The 14,952-nt window shown below is 50.1% G+C and overlaps 1 non-coding gene across 1 annotated transcript; it reads left to right on the top strand.

The window, feature by feature from the left end:
- The first annotated feature begins 14,583 nt into the window (after nucleotides 1-14,583).
- Nucleotides 14,584-14,747, top strand: LOC137335030 (U1 spliceosomal RNA). Its single transcript, XR_010966309.1, has one exon. It is a non-coding gene; the product is annotated as a U1 spliceosomal RNA (small nuclear RNA).
- The last annotated feature ends 205 nt before the right edge of the window (nucleotides 14,748-14,952 follow it).

Raw genomic sequence — 14,952 nt, 5'->3', positions numbered from 1 at the left:
ATCATTACAAATTGTATGAACAACGCATATTTCTGCAAAAAAAAGCATGTCTCTGGGGACCTGATATTAAATTGATTCTTGGAACAGGGAGATGGAATACGGGCTTTCTGCGTCCACTCCATGTATCGACCCAGTATTGCAGTGTCTCTGGGAATAGTGCACCTCCCTGTGGGGAGAGATTCAAAATGTAGAACAGATCTTTCCAGCATGTGTGTAAGTTTGTCTGAATTATTACTGAGAATAAAGCTGATATATTGCACTTTAAAAAAAGAATCTCTCTGTTTCACTGCATAGGTATTAAGAATGTATTGTGGGGTGATGTGAGAGTCCCTGTATCGCTAAACTCTCTGTCTCTCTCAATCCTCTATTTCTCTTTCTCCATTTATCTTTCTCTACTTTTCCTGCTCTCCTTTTCTCGTTCTCTCTCTCCCGTATCATCCCCCCCATCCCTCGTGTTTCCAATCTTTTTACACAAAATCTTTCTCCAATTTTCACTTTCCACCAATAGTTCTGATGAGGGGTTGTTATATTTTGGTGTTTTTTCTCCTGTAATTCAGCATTATTTCACCATTTGTATTTGTTAATTGCAAACAGTCAGGCTAAATGAGAAGGCAGTCTTAGCGACTGTTTCTCCCAACATTTAGCCTCTGGTACCTGTTTCACTCTCAAAGCACGACCCACTCCGTTCCATCGCCCTAACCTTTCCCCAGACCACTCTGGCACTATATAAAAGCATGATGTGGAGATGCCGGTGATGGACTGGGGTTGACAATTGTAAACAATTTTACAACACCAAGTTATAGTCCAGCAATTTTATTTTAAATTCACAAGCTTTCGGAGGCTACCTCCTTCCTCAGGTGAACGATGTGGAAATGAAGTCCTCGAAATGAAGTCGCATTTATAATTCACAGAACAATGCTGGTGATAACAGACAGTTTTTTCAACTGCCCGTTGCCAAGGCAATCAGTGTGCAGACAGACAGGTGTTACTTGCCAGGTCTCAGAATATACAAATCACCAAAAAAAACAACAAACAAAAAAAAACAGAGATAGAGAGGTAGAAACATAGAAAAGACAGCAACTGACCCGTTATATTAAAAACAGATAACATTTGTTCGCTGGTGGGGTAACGTGTAGCGTGACATGAACCCAAGATCCCGGTTGAGGCCGTCCTCATGGGTGCGGAACTTGGCTATCAATTTCTGCTCGACGATTTTGCGTTGTCGTGTGTCTCGAAGGCCGCCTTGGAGTACGCTTACCCGAAGGTCGGTGGCTGAATGTCCTTGACTGCTGAAGTGTTCCCCGACTGGGAGGGAACCCTCCTGTTTGGCGATTGTTGCGCGGTGTCCGTTCATCCGTTGTCGCAGTGTCTGCATGGTCTCGCCAATGTACCATGCTCCGGGGCATCCTTTCCTGCAACGTATGAGGTAGACAACGTTGGCCGAGTCACAGGAGTATGAACCATGCACCTGGTGGGTGGTGTCCTCTCGTGTGATGGTGGTATCTGTGTCGATGATCTGGCATGTCTTGCAGAGGTTACCGCGGCAGGGTTGTGTGGTGTCGTGGACGCTGTTCTCTTGAAAGCTGGGTAATTTGCTGCGAACGATGGTCTGTTTGAGGTTTGAGGTTTGATCAATGCCAGATTCATCAGCCGCACTCAGAAGACAGTCCAGAATGTCACCCGAGCACAACGCAACGCCATCAATGCTCTCAAGACCAACCGCAACATCGTCATCAAACCAGCGGACAAAGGAGGAGCCATAGTCATACAGAACAGAACGGACTATTGCAAAGAAGCATACCGACAACTGGACAACCAGGAACACTACAGACGGTTACCCGCAGACCCGACCAAAGAACACACCCACCAGCTCAACAAACTGATCAAGACCTTCGATCCAGACCTTCAAAGCATCCTACGCACTCTCATCCCACGTAATCCCCGCGTGGGAGACTTCTACTGCCTCCCAAAGATACACAAAGCCAACACACCTGGACGTCCTATCGTATCAGGCAACGGAACCCTGTGTGAGAACCTCTCTGGATACATCGAGGGCATCCTGAAACCCATCGTACAGGGAACCCCCAGCTTCTGTCGCGACACTACAGACTTCCTACAAAAACTCAGTACCCACGGACCAGTTGAACCAGGAACACTTCTCACCACGATGGACGTCTCGGCACTCTACACCAGTATCCCCCACGATGACGGCATCGCTGCGACAGCATCAATACTCAACACCAACAACAGCCAATCTCCGGACGCCATCCTACAACTCATCCGCTTCATCCTGGATCACAATGTCTTCACCTTCGATAACCAGTTCTTTACCCAAACACACGGAACAGCCATGGGGACCAAATTCGCACCCCAATACGCCAACATTTTCATGCACAAGTTCGAGCAGGACTTCTTCACTGCACAAGACCTCCAACCAACACTATACACCAGATACATCGACGACATTTTCTTTCTATGGACCCACGGCGAGGAATCACTGAAGAGACTACACGATAACATCAACAAGTTCCATCCCACCATCAAGCTCACCATGGACTACTCCTCAGAATCAGTTTCTTTCTTGGACACACGAATCTCCATCAAAGACGGGCACCTCAGCACCTCACTCTACCGCAAGCCCACGGACAACCTCACGATGCTCCACTTTTCCAGCTTCCACCCTAACCACGTCAAAGAGGCCATCCCCTATGGACAGGCCCTGCGAATACACAGGGTCTGCTCAGACGAGGAGGAACGCGATGGACACCTACAGACGCTGAAAGACGCCCTAGTAAGAACGGGATATGACGCTCGACTCATCGATCGACAGTTCCGACGGGCCACAGCAAAAAATCGCATAGACCTCCTCAGGAGACTAACACGGGACGCAACCAACAGAGTACCCTTTGTCGTCCAGTACTTCCCCGGAGCGGAGAAACTACGCCATGTTCTCCGCAGCCTTCAACATGTCATCAATGACGACGAACACCTCGCTATGGCCATCCCCACACCTCCACTACTCGCCTTTAAACAGCCACCCAACCTCAAACAGACCATCGTTCGCAGCAAATTACCCAGCTTTCAAGAGAACAGCGTCCACGACACCACACAACCCTGCCGCGGTAACCTCTGCAAGACATGCCAGATCATCGACACAGATACCACCATCACACGAGAGGACACCACCCACCAGGTGCATGGTTCATACTCCTGTGACTCGGCCAACGTTGTCTACCTCATACGTTGCAGGAAAGGATGCATTGGCGAGACCATGCAGACACTGCGACAACGGATGAACGGACACCGCGCAACAATCGCCAAACAGGAGGGTTCCCTCCCAGTCGGGGAACACTTCAGCAGTCAAGGACATTCAGCCACCGACCGTCGGGTAAGCGTACTCCAAGGCGGCCTTCGAGACACACGACAACGCAAAATCGTCGAGCAGAAATTGATAGCCAAGTTCCGCACCCATGAGGACGGCCTCAACCGGGATCTTGGGTTCATGTCACGCTACACGTTACCCCACCAGCGAACAAATGTTATCTGTTTTTAATATAACGGGTCAGTTGCTGTCTTTTCTATGTTTCTACCTCTCTATCTCTGTTTTTTTTTGTTTGTTGTTTTTTTTGGTGATTTGTATATTCTGAGACCTGGCAGGTAACACCTGTCTGTCTGCACACTGATTGCCTTGGCAACGGGCAGTTGAAAAAACTGTCTGTTATCACCAGCATTGTTCTGTGAATTATAAATGCGACTTCATTTCGAGGACTTCATTTCCACATCGTTCACCTGAGGAAGGAGGTAGCCTCCGAAAGCTTGTGAATTTAAAATAAAATTGCTGGACTATAACTTGGTGTTGTAAAATTGTTTACAACTATATAAAAGCAAGCTGTTGTTGTTTACAACCAATGGATTACTGAGTTTTTGTGCTCCCAGTGTGGAATTTCACCCACCGGGAGCGCATTTCAGCAACTTGGGCCTGTGCTTCCCACAACTTCCAATCCATTCAAATTAAAGGTGCTTTTATAAAATTGTCCCTTTATTTTTTACATGCAATTCAGAGCTTCAGTTCCACCAATATCCAAAAGATGGAGCAGTTCCACTCACAGTTAATATTTGACTGAAACTCTGTGTCCGTTGCTTTAAAAGGAGCAGAGGCCTCAGCAAGTTCAGTCTGCGGTTGAGTCGGACAAAGCAGGAAGGCCCCAGTTCAATGCTGTCCTGTGGTTTTAGCTTAGGCAGCGTGGCACGAGGGATGCTCCATATAGACTGGCCCTGTGTGAGAGGGAAAGGAGGATGTGGTGGGGGATTAGCGAAGGAACAAATAGCAGAGAAATATTTCCAGTGTCTGGAGGCTGAGGGTGAGATGCCGTGTCCACGAAGCTAACAGCGGAGTGGCACGAATCAGCCAGCAACTTCACAATCACGGGGAATCTCTTCCTCACCACAGGTTGCTGTCCGATTGTAGAATCGTACAATGCTTGCAACACCGAAGGAGGCCATTCAGCCCATCGAGCCTGTGCCGGCTCTTTGTAAGAGCAATCCAGTAAGTCCCATTCCCCCGCTCTTTTCCTGTAGCCCTGCAAATTTTTTCTCTTCAAATATTTATCCATTCCTTTTTGAAAGCCACGATTGAATCTGCCTCCACCACCTTTCAGGCAGCACATTCCAGATAATAACTAGTCGTTGCATAAAAAAGTTTTTCCTCATGTCGCCTTTAGTTCTTTTGCCAATCACCTTAAATCTGGGTCCTCTGGTTCTCGACCCTTCCACCAATGGGAACAGTTTCTCTTTATTTACTTTATCGAAACCCCTCATGTTCTTAAACACTTCGATCAAATCTCCTCTCGACCTTCTATCCTCTGAGGACATCAACCCCAGCTTCTCCAGTCTATCCACGTAACTAAAGTCCCTCATCCCTGGAATCATTCTAGTAAATCTCTTCTGCACCCTCTCCAAGGCCTTCACATCCGTCCTAAAGTGCAGTGCCCAGAATTGGACACAATACTCCAGTTGTGGTCGAACCAGTGTTTTATAAAGGTTCAACATGACTTCCTTGCTTCTGTACTCTATGCCTCTATTTATAGAGGACGAGGGATTACAAAGGTTGGAGAACCGTAAAGCCCCTCTTTGATTCCCCAGTGCACTGGTGGGAAGCCATCAAGGCGAACATCAAGAGGTTCTTCATCCTCAAAGGTGTTCAGAAGGCGAGAGAGAGGCAGAGGGAAACGTCCCGACTCCAGAAAAGCATGCAGAATCTTCTCCTGCTGCAGTCGATGGGGATCGATGTCGGGGAGGAACTCAGAGAGGTGAAGGACCAGCAAGCCTCGCTCTTTGCCTCCGAGGCCTCCAAGATCATCTTCCGGTCCAGAGTCCGCTCCGTGGAGCAGGACGAGACTTGCTCGCGCTTCTTCTTCCAAAAGGTGCACAGAGAGAGCTCTGTGATCAGCAGCCTGAAGGAAGAGAACGGCTCGGTCACGTCCTCGCAGCCCGACATACTGAGGATCTGCAAATCCTTTTATGCCGGACTGTACGACGCGAAGCCCACAGACAGCGCGGCCTCCCACTCCTTCTTGTCGTCTATCACGGAGGTTCTAGACGACAGCGAGCGGGAGAGTCTGGATCACCCGCTAACTCTGGACGAACTGACAAAGGCCGTCCGATCCTTCGAGAAGAGTAAGACTCCCGGAAGCGACGGCTTACCGATGGAGTTGTACTCGGCTCTGTGGGACTGGATAGGCCCAGACCTGCTGGAAGTGTACGGGGGTATGCTCCTGGCAGGCAGCATGTCAGACTCCATGAGGAAAGGCATCATCACCCTCATCTACAAACAGAAGGGGGAGAGGGAAGAAATCAAAAATTGGCGACCCATCTCACTACTTAACGTGGACTACAAAATTCTGTCCAAGGTCATCGCCAATCGGGTCAAGTCAGCCCTGGAGGTGGTGATCCACCCCGATCAGACCTGCACCGTACCCGGCAGGAAGATCTCTGATAGCCTGGCGCTACTCAGGGATACGATTGCCTACGTACAGGACAGGGGGATGAACACCTGCCTGATCAGCCTGGACCAGGAGAAGGCCTTTGACAGAATATCCCACACGTACATGATGGACGTGCTCTCCAAAATGGGGTTTGGGGAGGGAATCCGCAATTGGATCCAACTGCTCTACACAAACATCAGTAGCGCAGTTTCAATCAACGGGTGGGAATCAGAAAGCTTTCCGATCAAATCTGGAGTCAGGCAGGGCTGTCCTCTCTCCTCCGTCTTGTTCGTGTGTTGCATCGAACCCTTTGCTGAGTCCATCAGGAGGGATGCGGGCATAAGAGGGGTGATGATCCCAGGCAGCGGAGGCACTCAGGTCAAGACCTCCCTGTACATGGATGACGTCGCCGTCTTTTGCTCGGATCAGCTGTCGGTCCGCAGATTGATGAGCATCTGCGACCGTTTCGAACTGGCCTCGGGGGCCAGGGTAAATCGTAGCAAGAGCGAGGCCATGTTCTTTGGGAACTGGACCGACCGATCCTTTGTCCCCTTCACCGTCAGGTCGGATTACCTGAAGGTGCTGGGGATCTGGTTCGGGGAGGCCGGGGCGTGCACCAAAAACTGGGAGGAGCGTATCTCCAAGGTTAAGCAGAAACTGGGACTGTGGCATCAACGATCCCTCTCGATCGTGGGCAGGAACCTGGTCATCAGGTGCGAGGTGCTCTCGGTGTTGCTGTACATGGCGCAGGTCTGGCCCATACCTCGCTCCTGCGCCGCGACAGTCACCCGAGCCATCTTCCACTTTGTCTGGAGATCAAAAATGGACCGTGTCCGCAGGGTCACGATGTACAAATCTCCGGAGAAAGGGGGGAAAGGCGTGCCCAACGTAGCCCTCATCCTGATGGCCACCTTTGTGTGCGGCTGCATCAAGCTGTGCATAGACCCTCAGTACGCAAACTCAAAGTGTCACTACGTGCTGAGGTTCTACCTGTCCCCGGTGTTGAGAAGGATGGGCCTGGCCACGCTGCCACGGAACGCTCCGTCCAGTTGGACCGTTCCGCCTCACCTGTCCTTCGTGGAAAGGTTTGTGCAGGAAAACACCTTTGACCACAAGGCGATCAGCAAGTGGTCCGCACGTAACGTCCTCGAGACCCTGCGGGAAAAGGAGATGGTGGATCCTGTCGGTTGGTTCCCCGAGCAGACTGTCAATGTCATTTGGCAGAACGCCTCATCGCCGGAGCTTTCAAACAAGCACCAAGACCTAGCTTGGCTGGTGGTGAGAAGGGCCCTTCCCGTCAGATCCTTCATGTACTCCCGGACTCTCAGCGCCACCGCGCGCTGTCCCAGAGGAGGCTGCGGTGGAGACGAGACCGTCACCCATCTCCTTATGGAATGTGCCTTTGCAAAGAAGGTCTGGAGAGAGATGCAGTGGTATCTGTCCAGGTTCGTCCCGAGCAGTTCCGTAACACAGGATTCTGTGCTCTACGGGCTGTTCCCGGGGACGCACACTGAGACGGACATCAGCTGCTGCTGGAAGACCATCAACTCGGTGAAAGACGCCCTTTGGTCTGCCCGAAACTTGCTGGTCTTCCAGCACAAGGAGCTGTCCTCGACCGAGTGTTGCAGACTGGCACATTCCAAGGTCCAGGACTACGTGCTGAGGGATGCACTGAGGATGGGTGCGGCCGCCGCAAAGGCCCTGTGGGGAAAGGCAACCGTTTAGAGCCTTCCCGCCATTGTAAACCGAGGGGCTGCAATCAGGGAAAAACCCCCTCGGGCAGAATGTAAAATTCAAATTGCTGTAATGTACCTGTAATGAATCTGAAATGAATCTGTAAGCAATAATCTGTGTTGAGTATGATGCAATGAGACACCCTAGAGTGTCATGAACTGCAATGATGTCCAATGTGTTCATTGTACTGTACTTGACGTAACCTGCAAATTGTATAATCTGTATTGTGTACGTTTGGAAAGTGATATGACAACTGTATTGTATGTACTGCTGCAAATTTTATGAATAAAGTATATTTTTTGAAAAAAAAACTCTATGCCTCTATTTATAAAGCCCAGGATCCTGTATGCTTTTTTAAACCACTTTCTCAACCTGTCCTGCCACCTTCAATGATTTGTGCACATATACCCCCAGGTCTCTCTGTTCCTGTACCCCTTTTAGAGTTATGCCCTCTAGTTTATATTGCCTCATTCCTCCTGCCAAAATGTATCACTTTGCATTTTTCTGCATTAAATTTCATCTGCCACGTGTCCGCCCATTCCACCAGCCTGCCTATATCCTCTTGAAGTCCATCACTATCCTCCTCACTGTTTATTGCACTTCCAAGTTTTGTGTCATCTGCAAATTTTGAAATTGTGCCCTGTACACCCAAGTCCAAGTCATTAATATACAGCAAAAAAAGCAGTGCATTTCTTGATATACATTAATGAACACCACTGATATATATTTTAAACACCACTGTACACCTTCCTCCAGTCCGAAAAGCAACTGTTCACCAATACTCTCTGTTTCCTGTCACTTAGCCAATTTTGTATCCATGCTGCCACTGCCTCTTTTTTATTATTCGTTCATGGGATGTGGGCGTTGCTGGTGAGGCCGGCATTTATTGCCCATCCTTAATTGCCCTTGAGAAGGTGGTGGTGAGCCGCCTTCTTGAACCGCTGCAGTCCGTGTGGTGAAGGTTCTCCCACAGTGCTGTTAGGAAGGGAGTTCCAGGATTTTGACCCGGCGATGATGAAGGAACGGCGATATATTTCCAAGTCGGGATGGTGTGTGACTCGGAGGGGAACGTGCAGGTGGTGGTGTTCCCATGTGCCTGCTGCTCTTGTCCTTCTAGGTGGTAGAGGTCGCGGGTTTGGGAGGTGCTGTCAAAGAAGCCTTGACGAGTTGCTGCAGTGCATCCTGTGGATGGTACACACTGCAGCCACTGTGCGCCGGTGGTGAAGGGAGTGAATGTTTAGGGTGGTGGATGGGGTGCCAATCAAGCGAGCTGCTTTGTCCTGGATGGTGTCGAGCTTCTTGAGTGTTGTTGGAGCTGCACTCATCCAAGCAAGTGGAGAGTATTCCATCACACTCCTGACTTGTGCCTTGTAGATGGTGGAAAGGCTTTGGGGAGTCAGGAGGTGAGTCACTCGCCGCAGAATACCCAGCCTCTGACCTGCTCTTGTAGCCACAGTATTTATATGGCTGGTCCAGTTAAGTTTCTGGTCAATGGTGACCCCCAGGATGTTGATGGTGGTGGATTCGGCAATGGTAATGCTGTTGAATGTCAAGGGGAGGTGGTTAGGCTCTCTCTTGTTGGAGATGGTCATTGCCTGGCACTTGTCTGACGTGAATGTTACTTGCCACTTATCAGCCCAAGCCTGGATGTTGTCCACGTCTTGCTGCATGCGGGCTCGGACTGCTTCATTATCTGAGGGGTTGCGAATGGAGCTGAACGCTGTGAAATCATCAGCGAACATCCCCATTTCTGACCTTATGATGGAGGGAAGGTCATTGATGAAGCAGCTGAAGATGGTTGGGCCTAGGACACTGCCCTGAGGAACTCCTGCAGCAATGTCCTGGGGCTGAGATGATTGGCCTCCAACAACCACTACCATCTTCCTTTGTGCTAGGTATGACTCCAGCCACTGGAGAGTTTTCCCCCTGATACCCATTGACTTCAATTTTACTCGGGCTCCTTGGTGCCACACTCGGTCAAATGCTGCCTTGATGTCAAGGGAAGTCACTCTCACCTCACCTTCCATGGGCTTCAATTGTGCTGACCAGCCTATTATGTGGCACTTTATCAAATGCTTTTTGGAAGTCCATATACACAACATCAACCGCATTCCCCTCATCAAACCTCTCTGTTACCTCATCCAAAAACTCAATGAAGTGAGTTAAACACGATTTGCCTTTATCAAATCCATGCTGCCTTTCCTTTATTAATCCACACTTGTCCAAGTGACTGTTAATTTTGCCCCGGATTATCGTTTCTAAAAGCTTCCCCATCACCGAGATTAAACTGACTGGCCTGTAGTTGCTGGGTTTACCGCACACCCTTTTTTTAGCCCATTAATAACGGCTTGTATCATTCAGGTCGCGTTATTTTTTCACCAAAATCTGGCCCTTAGTTATTAAAGCATTTCCAGCACGAGGTGCTAAGGGCCGCACTGAAGCTTTGTGCAGCGGCTGCAAAGGCTAAATGGGGAAAGGCCACAGTTTGGGGCCCTCCCGGCATTGTACACCGAGGGGCTGGAGCCCAAAAAAACCCTCAGGATGAATGTGTAATGACTGTAATGATACCACTGCATTGCTCTCCAGACCTTCTTTGCAAAGGCACATTCCAGAAGGAGATGGGTGACGGTCTCGTCTCCACCGCAGCCTCCTCTGGGACAGCGCGCGGTGGCGCTGAGAGTCCGGGAGTACATGAAGGATCTGACGGGAAGGGCCCTTCTCACCACCAGCCAAGCTAGGTCTTGGTGCTTGTTTGAAAGCTCTGGCGATGAGGCGTTCTGCCAAATGACATTGACAGTCTGCTCGGGGAACCAACCGACAGGATCCACCATCTCCTTTTCCCGCAGGGTCTCGAGGACGTTACGTGCGGACCACTTGCTGATCGCCTTGTGGTCAAAGGTGTTTTTCTGCACAAACTTTTCCACGAAGGACAGGTGGGGCGGAACGGTCCAACTGGACGGAGCGTTCCGTGGCAGCGTGGCCAGGCCCATCCTTCTCAACACCGGGGACAGGTAGAACCTCAGCACGTAGTGACACTTTGAGTTTGCGTACCGAGTGTCTATGCACAGCTTGATGCAGCCGCACACAAAGGTGGCCATCAGGATGAGGGCCACGTTGGGCACGCCTTTCCCCCCTTTCTCTGGAGATTTGTACATCGTCTCCCTGTGGACACGGTCCATTTGTGATCTCCAGATAAAGTGGAAGATGGCTCGGGTGACTGTCGCGGCGCAGGAGCGAGGTATGGGCCAGACCTGCGCCACGCACAGCAACACCGAGAGCACCTCGCACCTGATGACCAGGTTCTTGCCCACGATCGAGAGGGATCGTCGATCCCACAGTCCCATTTTCTGCTTGGCCTTGGCAATCTGCGCCTTCCAGTTTTTGGTGCACACCCCGGCCCCCCCGAACCAGATCCCCAGCACCTTCAGGTAATCCGACCTGACGGTGAAGGGGACAAAGGGTCGGTCCAGTTCCCAAAGAACACGGCCTCGCTCTTGGTAGGATTTACCCTGGCCCCTGAGGCCAGTTTGAACAGGTCACAGATGCTCATCAGTCTGCAGACCGACAGCTGATCCGAGCAAAAGACGGCGATGTAATGTAACCGTAATCTGTAATGATTGTAAGTGCAATGAGGCACCCTAGAGTGTCATGAACTATGTTTATCATATATGATCTGTAATTGTATTATTTGGATTGTACTGTATGTACCTTCACAAATGTTATGAATAAAGTACATTTTTGAAATAAAAAGAATTCCGCATATGCACAGTAACAGTGAGTTCAGCTTCAGGAATAAAAACAGAAAATACTGGAAATATTCAGTCAACCAGCATCTGTGGACACTCAGGGAATCAAGGGATATGGGGATAGGGTGGGAAAGTGGAGTTGAGGTCGAAGATCAGCCATGATCTTATTGAATGGCGGAGCAGGCTCGAGGGGCCGTACGGCCTACTCCTGCTCCTATTTCTTGTGCCCTTAAAAACCCCCTCGGGCAGAATGTAAAATTCAAATTGATGTTTTTTTTTCCAAAAATAGACTTTATTCATAAAATTTGCAGCAGTACATACAATACAGTTGTCATATCACTTTCCAAATGTACACAATACAGATTATACAATTTGCAGGTTACGTCAAGTACAGTTCAATGAACACATTGGACATAATTACAGTTCATGACACTCTATGGTGTCTCATTGCATCATACTCAACACAGATTATTGCTTACAGATTCATTTCAGATTCATTACAGGGACATTACAGCAATTTGAATTTTACATTCTGCCCGAGGGGGTTTTTCCCTGATTGCAGCCCCTCGGTTTACAATGGCGGGAAGGCTCTAAACGGTTGCCTTTCCCCACAGAGCCTTTGCGGCGGCCGCACCCATCCTCAGTGCGTCCCTCAGCACGTAGTCCTGGACCTTGGAATGTGCCAGTCTGCAACACTCGGTCGAGGACAGCTCCTTGTGCTGGAAGACCAGCAAGTTTCGGGCAGACCAAAGGGCGTCTTTCACCGAGTTGATGGTCTTCCAGCAGCAGCTGATGTCCGTCTCAGTGTGTGTCCCCGGGAACAGCCCGTAGAGCACAGAATCCTGTGTTACGGAACTGCTCGGGACGAACCTGGACAGATACCACTGCATCTCTCTCCAGACCTTCTTTGCAAAGGCACATTCCAGAAGGAGATGGGTGACGGTCTCGTCTCCACCGCAGCCTCCTCTGGGACAGCGCGCGGTGGCGCTGAGAGTCCGGGAGTGCATGAAGGATCTGACGGGAAGGGCCCTTCTCACCACCAGCCAAGCTAGGTCTTGGTGCTTGTTTGAAAGCTCTGGCGATGAGGCGTTCTGCCAAATGACATTGACAGTCTGCTCGGGGAACCAACCGACAGGATCCACCATCTCCTTTTCCCGCAGGGTCTCGAGGACGTTACGTGCGGACCACTTGCTGATTGCCTTGTGGTCAAAGGTGTTTTCCTGCACAAACCTTTCCACGAAGGACAGGTGGGGCGGAACGGTCCAACTGGACGGAGCGTTCCGTGGCAGCGTGGCCAGGCCCATCCTTCTCAACACCGGGGACAGGTAGAACCTCAGCACGTAGTGACACTTTGTGTTTGCGTACTGAGGGTCTATGCACAGCTTGATGCAGCCGCACACAAAGGTGGCCATCAGGATGAGGGCCACGTTGGGCACGCCTTTCCCCCCTTTCTCTGGAGATTTGTACATCGTGACCCTGCGGACACGGTCCATTTTTGATCTCCAGACAAAGTGGAAGATGGCTCGGGTGACTGTCGCGGCGCAGGAGCGAGGTATGGGCCAGACCTGCGCCACGTACAGCAACACCGAGAGCACCTCGCACCTGATGACCAGGTTCTTGCCCACGATCGAGAGGGATCGTTGATGCCACAGTCCCAGTTTCTGCTTAACCTTGGAGATACGCTCCTCCCAGTTTTTGGTGCACGCCCCGGCCCCCCCGAACCAGATCCCCAGCACCTTCAGGTAATCCGACCTGACGGTGAAGGGGACAAAGGATCGGTCGGTCCAGTTCCCAAAGAACATGGCCTCGCTCTTGCTACGATTTACCCTGGCCCCCGAGGCCAGTTCGAACTGGTCGCAGATGCTCATCAATCTGCGGACCGACAGCTGATCCGAGCAAAAGACGGCGACGTCATCCATGTACAGGGAGGTCTTGACCTGAGTGCCTCCGCTGCCTGGGATCGTCACCCCTCTTATGCCCGCATCCCCCCTGATGGACTCGGCAAAGGGTTCGATGCAACACACGAACAAGACGGAGGAGAGAGGACAGCCCTGCCTGACTCCAGATTTGATCGGAAAGCTTTCTGATTCCCACCCGTTGATTGAAACTGCACTACTGATGTTTGTGTAGAGCAGTTGGATCCAATTGCGGATTCCCTCCCCAAACCCCATTTTGGAGAGCACGTCCATCATGTACGTGTGGGATATTCTGTCAAAGGCCTTCTCCTGGTCCAGGCTGATCAGGCAGGTGTTCACCCCCCTGTCCTGTACGTAGGCAATCGTATCCCTGAGTAGCGCCAGGCTATCAGAGATCTTCCTGCCGGGTACGGTGCAAATTCAAATTGATGTAATGTACCTGTAATGAATCTGTAATGTACCTGTAATGAATCTGTAATCAATAATCTGTATTGAGTGTATTGCAATGAGACACCCCAGAGTGTGATGAACTGTAATTATGTACAATGTGTTCATTGAACTGCACTTGATGTAACCTGCAAATTGTATAATCTGTATTGTGTACGTTTGGAATGTGATGTGACAACTGTATTGTATGTATTGCTGCAAATTTTATGAATAAAGTACATTTTTTGAAAAAAAAACAGGGTTAAGGTTTGAGGTCGATGACATGGTTTGAGGTCGATGACATTTCGTCAGATGTGGAAGAAGTTAAAAGATTTAACAGTTTTTAAGCAACTTCAGAGCCAGGCAAAATGGGGGAGGAAAGAACAAAAGGAAAGGTCTGAGATAGAGTGGGAGGGCAGGAGTGATTCAATGATAAGAGGGATGGTGATGCAAGGCAAGGAGGGTGGGAGTGGGACAAGTGGAGAAACAAGAGATGAGCTGGAAATGGGCAGAAGCATTCAGGAATGGTCCGTTCCATGCGGCGAATGGGGGGGCGCTCTTTCCTTTTATGGGTGATATGCAAATGAGGCAGCGAATGCAGTTGAATCTTCAAAAACGATCATATTTAACCAAAGAAATGATGCACAAACAATGATTCTTACATTTCCAGTCAATATTTCTTACAAAAATGTAAAATGAGCGTTTAAGATTCCTACTTGCCCTAATGTGAAAGAGTATTGATTGCCGTTGGATGGGGATCTGCGCCAATATTCGAGCATACTTACCTGGCAGGGGAGAGACCTTGATCACGAAGGAGATTCTCCCAGGACGAGGCTAGCCCATTGCACTTCGGGTGTGCTGACGCCTGCGATGTCCCCAAATGCGGGATACTCGACTGCAAAATTTGTGGTGGTGGGGGACTGCGTTCGCGCTCTCCCCTGGCTCCTGACTAAAGGCAGAAATAACATTCGCTACGAATTTCGCAGCTCCAAACACTGTCGATCCGACCCATCAATGCCAACAACTTGCTGGCCGCTCTGCCTTCTTCACGGACCCTGAGTGTTTCAGTGAACTACCGAGCAACCCTGACATATTAAAGCGTTTCCAGGACCGGGTGCTGAGATGCAGCCGCCGCAAAGGCCACGG

Source organism: Heptranchias perlo, chromosome 18, assembly GCF_035084215.1.
Source record: "Heptranchias perlo isolate sHepPer1 chromosome 18, sHepPer1.hap1, whole genome shotgun sequence".
Classification (NCBI taxonomy): Eukaryota; Metazoa; Chordata; class Chondrichthyes; order Hexanchiformes; family Hexanchidae; genus Heptranchias; species Heptranchias perlo.
Note: the sequence above shows the minus strand (reverse complement) of the source record. Positions and strands in the feature narration are given on the sequence as shown.